The sequence below is a fragment of the Manacus candei genome, unplaced genomic scaffold, assembly GCF_025592945.1.
Source record: "Manacus candei isolate 608988 ecotype Guabito, Panama unplaced genomic scaffold, ASM2559294v1 h1tg000014l, whole genome shotgun sequence".
Taxonomy (NCBI): domain Eukaryota; kingdom Metazoa; phylum Chordata; class Aves; order Passeriformes; family Pipridae; genus Manacus; species Manacus candei.
Window position 1 is genome coordinate 46,363,978 of NW_026138062.1, and position 8,413 is coordinate 46,372,390.

Here is an 8,413-nt window from a genome sequence, read left to right on the forward strand (position 1 = left end):
AAAAAGCCATTTCTGAAATACACCCTATCACTCATTGCATCACTTTAAGTGAGAAATTACATTGGTTGGATGTTAACTTCTAGTCATTGCCTTGAATAGGACCATCAGGTAGCCTGTCTGTCTTCTGAGGACATTCAGCGTTTCTACCCTGTCTAGAAAAGATTGGCCCATTGCCATATTTCTGTTGCACTGAAAAATGACAGACACCTGGTTTTAAAAGAAAGATTAGATAACTGCAGTAAGATCATGAGAGCAGAGGTAAAAGGTCATTCTTCAGCTGCTGCAGAGCTGAGCAGCGTGATTGCAAGCCCTGTGCCCAGGCCTGTCCGTGTTTCCTGTGTGTGTGTCCTGCGTGCATGTGCCATTCCTTGTAGTTGCTGTTGAGCAGAAGGAGTCCAAGAAGGTGACAGTTCAGGCTGCATATCCCAGAGCTCTGCCATGCTGAGTATTGTTACTATTATGTGAAGCGCTACTTTGTTGGTATGTCCTTGAATAGGCATTAATACTACTTTGAGCAGGTGCTAAGGAGTACTTAGCAGGTCAGAGGAGGTTTTCTCTCTTAATCTGAGGAGTGTTACCTTAATTCCAAATTATTCCAAATAACATCAAAATCTGAAGTGCCCTTTCAAGAGGTATTCAGCACACAAAAGAAAGTTGTTTTCATGTTCTCTGGGCAGAGTTTTTCAGCAAAATTGTGGACTACCTGGGGAGAATGTCTGATTCCTTACTAGTTTGGCAACAAGGAAAACAGAGGGGAATTTTAATGTACACAATGTAAAATCAGAAATGAGGTCCATACTGTTTAATTAAGGCTTGGTTTCATCAAAACAAAAATCCCTATGCTCCAAAAAACAGTGTCAGTGTTCAGAAAGGGACCTATTCCACCACTGTACTCATGAGCGCTAAAACTGGTCATGGCCTTGGAATTACCATAGTGAAGTCATCATCATTTTGGGTAACTATGAATCAAGTGATATTTGATGTAAGCCTGAAAGATGACCCCTCCAGTGCTTTTCACAGGTTTCTGTGATGAGAAATACTTCAGGATTGCATTAATGTACTCTGCATTTTTAACTTCTCATGCAAAGTATCTGCGTACTGTGAGGTAGAGTGAAAAGATGGATTTATACTGTCTCTTAAACAGATGGGCCAGACTCTGGTCCTGACTGCAGATTCATGAATCTCTTCATATTCATGTAAAATGGAGGTCAGATGCAAAGAAAATGTAGCAGGGTGTGGCTCAATACTTCAGGACTCATTTCTCCCATCTCAACACTGCTGTTTGAGAAAATTGGACTAGTGTAAATAAATGTAAACCCTCTACAAGATCATCACTGCACATGTCTCCAGAGGGGTTTCCACTGTGGGATGCCTTGTGAAGTCTCTCTTGAATGTGGATCAGTGCAGGAATATTATCACTATAAAAGCAACCAGATCTGTAGGTCTAAACACTGGAGGAGACATGGATTTTCACTATTACAGAAGCCTCCTTTTGCTGTTTTGGAATTTGCAAACCTACATGTTATACAATAAACCAAATACATTAAATAATGCATTGTTTATATTGCAACAGTACCTAGGAGTTGTCGGACTCTATTGGGGTAGGCATTGTGCAAAACCAAAATAAAGTGAGAAATCCTAATCTTTGTGCTCTGCTCCCCTGTGATTTTTCATGCTCTAGACAAGACAATAACTACAGACAATAGATGGGGAGTACAAAGACGTAGTGAGAAATTATCCCTCAGCTTCTTACCCAAAGTGGTGTGAAGCAATCCTAAGGTTAATGCAAGCAAGCCCTGCAGCTCTGTAATAGGTCTGATATTGCTTCCAATAAAGCAAAAATTGCTTGAAAGAGGGAATAATCCAAGGAGAACCAAAGCAGAAATGAGAAGGATAAAACTAGAAGAGGAAGATGAAAAACCCAAACTCAAAACACAAACCCCAAACAAAACAGAAAACAAAATACACAAGGCAGAGGAGGCAGAAAAATAGAGATGGTAGCTTTATAATTTTTAAGGCTCAGATGATGCTGTGACGTGACTCTAACTGCTGGTAGAAAATTATACGTAAAATCCATAATTTTTGCTTTTTATCTAAAAAGGTGAATGAAAAAAAGGCAGAAGCCTATTTCAGGTGGTATGCCAGTTTTGTGGTGATTAACACGTGTCTGCTGCACTACAGATAAGTGAAGACTTGTGGCACATCCCCCTGCTTTTGACATGGTACATTTTCTACCTTATGAACTGGCTCACACTTGACATGATCTGGAAAACAGGCTCAAATTTGGAGAGCTGGAGCCTCCTCTGCTCCTTTGTTGCCTCCTTCTTCCTTGACTAATAAACATTGTTGATTTTAACAGACTGGCTTTTTGTGCTTGTGTGCTATATTTTATGTTTGTGATGACTTCATAGCAAATCACCTTTGACGTCTGTCAGTTACCTCACACCATACAATGCAGGTCTGCCCATTCAGAGTCTCACAAATCAACTCCTTCTTGTAATTTTGCATTTATAGAAGTCAAAGCACACACATTCATATGGATGATGTCCAAAACTTTGTGTATAGCAATTGTCAAAATCTTGTGGATGTTGATGTTACAAAGACTACTGTAGCACAATTTCAGAGCATTGCCATATATTAAGGCATCTCAAAATAGGTGTAAATTCTTTTATCCATCTTGAACATAACATTTTTGTTGATATTTTAGAAAATATATTTAGAAATTATGGGACCATTTCCTTTTTTGTAAGAAAAATGAATCAATATGCACTGAATGGCTTTCTGCAAGTTTCTCAATTGTTATTGTATTTGTATCACGTTTAACAATGAGATAGACTCAAGACAACTAACTCAGTGGCTTTATAGATTGAAAACAGAGGCAGCAGCTTCTTACACTCAATTCATTCTATTAAAACCTACACTAACTCGGTTGAGATTTTTCCGAAGAGAAAATTTTGTCTCTTTAAAGAAGAAAATGGTCAGCTATTGAATAAAAGAAATGAACAGCCTAGTGTTTTCTCAGCATTATTCAAAAAATAGGCAATTTTAAACCCTGTGGCATAAGTTAGTCTGATTCTTTACATTCCCAGTGTGGGAAACAGTGGGAACAGAAAGAAAGAGGCTCTTTCAAAGTGTAATTCAAAACAGGAGTCTAAATTAGGCTATTTACTCTTCATATCTTTTATATATATGCCCACTTGCAGAATTGTAGGCCTGGAGATGTGCCTCAGGGTCACTGAGCTCAGTCTGGGCTGTGGCAAACAGATCCCCTGTAATCCTCCTAAAACAGGACACTCCCAAGTTCTTACCCTTTCTTTGGGATAACCCAGCAGCTTCCAGGTTAGGAGCCACCTTCTGATTTCAAAACTGAATTTTGACCTAGCCAGTATGTGCCCATCTGCTGCTCTGCCAGCAGTCATTTGGCTTCAGGTTACACACGCCCTTGGCTCTGGTGTCACCTCCTCCAGTGCAGTAACAGCCAGCAATGGTGTGTCCTGCATTTCGTAATTGCCTGGATGCAAGGAGTGAATGGCAGAGCTGATAATAAACTCTTTTATCTTCTGTAAATGGAGACAAGCAAAGGGCACTTGCAAAACCTGCAATTTGGATTGAAGTCCGATTGCATCTGTGTCTCAAAAGAGCTAAGGAACAGCCTCAGATAAAACGTTTTTTTATTTCATATGTAAAAACAAGGTGAAAGAGAAAGAGTTCAAGACAGACTCCGTTTTTTTTGTGGCCCTGGTATCAAAGGAGTAAAAAACAATTAGAAAATTAAGTTAGCAATAAAGAGGAAGGTAATTACAGAAAGTTTTCTGAGAGAAGACCTTATTTTTTTTTCCTGACAGCCTTCATGTTTGATCGAAAAATGGAATGTTTTGAGTCGGCAGCATTTCAGAAAAAGTGCTACAAACTGACAAGCCCTTGACACACTTTAAAATGCATTGGTTGTATAATCCTCAGGCATCTTGGAGTAACAAGGAAATAAATAAAAGAAAAAAAAAAGAAAAAAAGGAAAAAAATCCAGTGTTTGTTTTCAAAACTCACGGTAGAAAAGTAATACTGAATATTCATCATATGCACAGAGTTCTTTGGTACACACAAAGTTTAATTGTCATTTGGCTTTGAGGTCACACCACACAGCTGCATATGTGTATTCACTTTCTACAACCCCATTTAAAAACTAGGCAGGACTTCATCTGAGTTATAAACAGCAATAATAGAAAGAAAGGCAGCTAAGCACTTCTAATTGCAAATATCTTTTTTTTCATCCTTTCTCAAATAGGACCATATCCGATACAGTCCTGGAAAGTTTCTCCTTGCAGGCAGCAATACATAGCAATAAACAGAGAACAGCCAGTATTTGAGTGGGAGCTTACCTCATTTCATCCCACTTTAGCAGTTGATAAAGAACAGGAATGACTTATGGCTGTCTTTAGTTTCCCAGCTCCTACCAAGCAGTAAGAGTCTGTGGCGCACTAGAAATACCTTTTTTCCTGCCAAGTACACATGCTCCACAGACCTTGCTGCACTGACATGTCTTAGTCATTAATTTCTGAGGGAGCTCAGCCAGGCAGGGCAAGCACCAGTAACAGCCTTCTGGTCCCTTCTGGGACCATGCACAGAGGAGCTGTGTATGCTGTGACCACACTTTGGATCACCATAATTGAGGCAGCACCCAACTGCACGGCATGAAAGTGATTCGGTTTTGCAGTGGGCAGCAGAGCACCCCTCGAGTTGTAAACCCCACCTCGAAAGAGTAGCGGATAGATAATCTTTTTGCCTAGAATAGGCAGAACCTTGTGCAAATCAGTGTTTTTAGCAGACTTGCATCTCAGAATAAGAAAACCTGCCAGAATCCTGGGAGAAAAAGGTTAGATCATGAATGGATTAGTCCTAATATGGAGGGCAGTTCAAGTCCACTGATGTTACTGTAGTGAAAGCGATGCTGCCGTCCCCACCCTCCACTCCAGGGAGGACCCAGGGACTGTCTAGACACAGGTTCAGTGTGTGGACATGCTAGGTTTTTTTTGTCTGATCACCTTGCTCACCTGTGACAGCTTAATCTCTGGCTTTGATGCCAAAAAAACACCTGCTGTGCCTGGTGAAAAAGGGAGAAAGGAAGAGGCAGAAAAGGCAGCCTGTAATTATACATGCTAAAGCAGAACATCAAACTACAAATAAACACCAGAAAAGGGAAATTAGTTATCATTTTAACTGTTTGCCCATTTGAAAGTTGATTAGGAATTTAAATATAATGGATTTTCTTATTTTATTTCAACCTTATACAGCTGTATTACTATCAGGATTTCTATTTTTTATGGCCATCCAGTTTCTCACCTGACGTACACATTGTAACATCAATTTGCAGGACACTAGATGAACTCAACTTCTCTGTCTTTTTTTTTTTTTTTACCAGTTCCTAACAGTGGAAATAATAATATTTAGCTGTGTGATGTGTAGATATTGAATTATTTCAGGTTTGTAAAATCTTTTAACCTTTGAATATTAAAACGCTCACATGTACCAAGCACTCAGACAGAAAAGTTGTTGGTATACAAGATCTGATGCTTCTGAAAAATGGCATTTCTTGCAGGGAAGACAACTCTGAGAAGGTCACTTAAATTTTTTTGATCTTCTTCGCCTCCTTTCAATAACTTACAGGGCTGAAGAGCTCTCCAAGATGTCACCATCCAGTCAGTACCAGCTTATATCTTCCAGTACAGGTTGGATGTGCTATGGGGCAATGTTTGTGGGCTCTAGCAGCTCACCCATATCTTTCTGGGAGTGGCTACTCCAAATTGGACCAAATTGTTCAACTGACACCTTCTTGATTCCTTGGTGCTGTAATGTTCTACAGATTTAAATACCTGAAAGAAAGAGATTTTAAAGTCGAGTTTCTCTATACTAAAAATTATGGAACTATGAAGAAAATAGAATTTTCATGTTGCTTTTAATTACCTGTTTAATTTCCTGTTATTCTACTCTAATTGGAACATTATCTGGATATTTTAATAGTGTCTTAATCACCATGGAATTAGTATTGTTATTTTAATAATAATTACATTTAATAATCATTACAATAATCAAAGTAATAGTTTCCAGGAAGCTTTCACCATTTTTTTTTAAGTTTTTAAATAGGAGAACAAGTTCCACATCATTTAAACTATAACATGTTTTTCCTGCACACACACAGGCTACGCAGACAAGTATTCTGTGTATCACCTTTCAGAGAAAGTTGGCAGAAAAAATAAGTTGTCAGTGGACAAAAGCCAGGCAAAATAACTGAAAGGTGATATTTATGTTTAACTTATGGAATCGCATTTCATTATGATTTCCAACCTTGTAGCATGCTGTGGGAAAAAACGGACGCCACTGATGTCCTTCTAAAATTTGGATGCTTCCACAATTGCAGTGAACAGGGTTTCTTTTCCCCTACCTTCAAGACAAAGTACTGTACATCAAGTTGTACATACACATCCTTCTCACTCTGCTCACAAAATTAACTCACATAATTGCTAGAAACTGTTTGAATTGTTCCATGTATCAAGCATCTTACCTTAAAAAACCTCAAGTTTATAGTTGCAACAAATGAATACATATTATCTATCCACCTCCTAAAAACCACCAGAAGCAGTTTCACTGTGAAGTAAACAGGATGCATTCAATCATGCATAGAGGTACACAGTGCTAAACTGGCTTAAGTACTCTGCAGTAAAAAAAAACATTATCAAATTTTATAGTGAGATAATGATCATGTATGAAATAATGTTCTGAAAAATAAGTCTTTGAGAACAGCTTTTCACTTTCTAAAAGCAAGCAATTAGGACTTTGCTCTTGCAAAGCCATCTGCAGAACAGCACCGTCTCAGTAAGGAGGTAATTTCAGAGCCTACACGGGATCATGAAAATGCTCATATTCTTGCACCTTTCCAAAACAAGCAAGGGAAAAGGCAGTCCTCAGTTATTTTTTAAAATTAATCCAATTATACTGTGCTAACAGCTTCATCAGTGGTAGGGATGATGATACACTGATGAAAGTGCAGCAGGGTTAAGGAGATATTTTTTATTAGACAGATACAGCTGAAATAAGTGTGTAGCTTTTGTGCACAAGGATTCTTTTTTTCGATTCAGTTTTCCCTAAAATTAGTTCTTTGTGAAGCACTCCAGGCATGTAATCTTTATGTTCTTGCCTGTAAAGTGGATGGTTGATTACCACTCAGGTCATGGTCAGCTCCTAAACTAGGCAACTGACTTGACTGAATAACAACCACCCCTGGGATTTTTGCTCCTAAGATTATTTTCAGCCAGTTCATTTCCTCACATCACTACACCATACAGTCACACACCACTTCTGCTTGAACAGTGACAAGTCAAAGGGACTGGGATTGGGACAGGCTAGAAATAAAGGCTTTATTTGTCACTATTTGCCAAAATTTTGTTTATAAGCATTCAACTCAGGGTGAGATTATCCTCACATCTGCTGTCACCGAAGGAAAATCTGCCTTTTCCCCCATGCAATTCTTGTTGGCTGTGCCAATCCCTGTGAGCAACGAGCCCTGAATCCTTCGCTGAACTGATTCAGCTCACCAATTCAGCAGAAAGCTATTCACCTTCTGGAGAATTTTCATGGTTTACTTTTGAGGGAGTTTCCCCCTCATGACAGTGATTTCAATTACCTTAAAAAAGAGATCAGTACACACCATAGCTATCAGGAGGTTACTACACCAACCACTTCCCTTGGGGACAATAAACCACCACACTGACTTGGTCCCTCCTTGCCTGACTCTCCTCAGTCTCAGGAACCTTGTAAAACACTGATAAACTACAATTTGGGGATGTCTTATAAACTATTTGATAACAATTTGGCTTCAAGAGAACAGGTAACAGCTTACCTGAGCATAACAATAAAGGGCAAGTCTGTCACCAAACACAGAAGATGCTCTACGAGTCTCACAAGCAGAGCAATATTAATTTAAGGCTGTATTTCACTGACAAATCCAGGTATGTCATTGCTTGTGAGCTGGGAAGACTTTTTTTCCATTGAAGTAGTTAGCTCAGAATTACTATTGGAGAGAAAGCACACGGACTGCCTTTATTTTACACAGGTAAAATAAATTACAGCTAAGGACCAGAACTGGATTGAACTCAATAGGCCTGACTGAACCATCTCTGCCTGTTCTCAGTGACCATTGTACAACCCCATTATGTAAAATACACCTCTATTTTCAATTATCTATTGTGACTCCAAGGCAATTAGAGAAACACATATGTTTCTGCACAATGACAGTCTGCAGTGGCTACAAATTGAAACTGAAAATTGAGGCTCAAAGCATTGTAAAATGCAAAGAGGCAGCATCATCCAACCAGTGTCATGGGGATGAGATGGAGATACCACAGACCTTTTCTGCTATTGC